Consider the following 2,368-nt stretch of genomic DNA (forward strand, 5'->3'; position numbering starts at 1 on the left):
GGGTGGTTGGTAGCCAAGACTACAAAGGAACAGGGCAGTTTTAGGGTGAGGAATGGAACTCTTCTGTATCCTGATTGCAATGTTACTTATATGAATCTTCACATAGGTTAAAACTCATAGAACTGTACAGCAAAAGTGAAATCAATTTTACTGTATGTTTATTTTAAAACATGTAGTGGTGGAATTAGCCATCATGTGCATTAGGCTTCAGGATTCAAATGATGTCAGGTCTTAGATTCTCACTATTTCTTTTCTGTCTCTTCCACAACGTTTGCTACCGTCTTTAGGTTCTGTACGGTAGCCTGTTTCGCTTGTTTGTTTGTTTTGTTTTTCAGATTCCATATATAAGCGAAATCATCTGGTATTTGTCTTTTTCTGTCTGACTTAGTTCACATAGCATAATACCCTCCAGGTCCATCCATGTTGTCACAAGTAGCAAGATCTTATTCTTTTTTATGGCCAAGTAATACTCCTCTGTATGTGTGTGTATACCACTTCTTTATCCATTAATCTATTAATAGATACTTGAATTGTTCCCATGTCTTACCTCTTATAAATAACGCTGCATAAGAGTGCATACATCTTTTTGAATGGTGTTTTTGTTTTCTTTGGGCAAATACCCAGTGGTATAATTACTAGATCATATGATATTTGTATCTTTAATTTCTTGAGGAATCTCCATATTGTTTTCCACAGTAGTTGCACCAATTTATATTCCCACCAACAGTGCACAAGGGTTTCCTTTCCTCCACTTGCTATTTCTTGTCTTTTCGATACCAGCCATTCTGACACATGTGAGGTGATGTCTCATTGTGGTTTTGATTTGCACTCCCCTGCTGATGAATGGTGTTGAGCATCTTTTCATGTGTCTGTTGGCCATCCATATGTCATCTTTGGAGAAATGTCTGTTCATGTACTCTGCCCATTTTATAATTGGATTATTTGGGGTTTCTTTTGGTGTTGAGTTGTATAAGCTCTTTATATACTTTGGATACTAACCCTTTATCAGATATGTCATTTGCAAATATCTTCTCCCATTCAGTAGGTTGTCTCTTTGTTTTGTTGATTGTTTCCTTTGCTGTGCAGAAGCTCTTTATTTTGATGTATTTCAAATAGTTTATTTTTGTTCATTTCCCTTGCCTCAGAAGACATATCTAGAAACACGTTGCTGCAGTTGATATCAGAGACATTATTGCTGTGCTCTCTTCTAGGATTTTTATGGTTAAAAGTCTCATATTAAGGTCTTTAATCTACTTTGAGTTTATTTTTGTATATGGTATACGAAAGTCATCCAGTTTCATTCTTTTGCACCAGTTAATAAAAAGGCAGTTTTTTCATTCAGATGGCCAACTGATATATGAAAAAATGCTCAACATCACTCATCATCAGGGAAATACAAATCAAAACCACAATGAGATACAACCTCACACCTGTCAGAATGACTAACATTAACAACTCAGGCAACAACAGATGTTGGCAAGGATGTGGAGAAAGAGGATCTCTTTTGCATTGTTGGTGGCAATGCAAGCTGGTGCACTCTGGAAAACAGTATGGAGGTTCCTCAAAAGATCAAAAATAGAACTACCCTACGACCCAGCAATTGCACTATTAGATGTTTAACCAAGGGATACAGGTATGCTGTTTCGAAGGGACACATGCACCCCAATGTTCATAGCAGCATTATCAACAAGAGCCAAAGTATGGAAAGAGCCCAAACGTCCACTGATGGGTGAATGGATAAAGAAGATGTAGTGTATACATATATATGCGTGTGTGTGTGTATGTGTGTGTGTTACATGTGAGATATATATATACATATATATATATATATATATATATATATATATATATATATACACACACACACACACACACACACACACACACACATACACACTGGAGTACTACTCAGCAATCAAAAAGAATGAAATCTTGCCATTTGCAACTATGTGACGGAACTAGAGGGTATTATGCTAAGCCAAATTAGTCAGAGAAAGACAAATATCATATGACTTCACTCATATGAGGACTTTAAGACACAGAACAGATGAACACAAGGGAAGGGAAGCAAAAATAATATAAAAACAGGGAAGGGGACAAAACGTAAGAGACTCTTAAATATGGAGAACAAACAGAGGGTTACTGGAGGAGTTGTTGGAGGGGGGAAGGGCTAAATGGGTAAGGGGCATTAAGGAATCTACTCCTGAAATCATTGTTGCACTGTGTGCTAACTTGGAAGTAAATTAAAAAAAAAAAAAAGGCAGTCTTTTTTCTACAATGGCTTTTTCATTGTAGATTAATTGACCATACTGGTGTGGGTTTATTTCTGGGCTTTTAATCCTATTTTGTTAATCTGTGTGTCTGTTTT

The sequence above is a fragment of the Panthera pardus genome, unplaced genomic scaffold (genome assembly GCF_024362965.1).
Source record: "Panthera pardus isolate Hobbes unplaced genomic scaffold, ASM2436296v1 HiC_scaffold_6, whole genome shotgun sequence".
NCBI classification, from domain to species: Eukaryota; Metazoa; Chordata; class Mammalia; order Carnivora; family Felidae; genus Panthera; species Panthera pardus.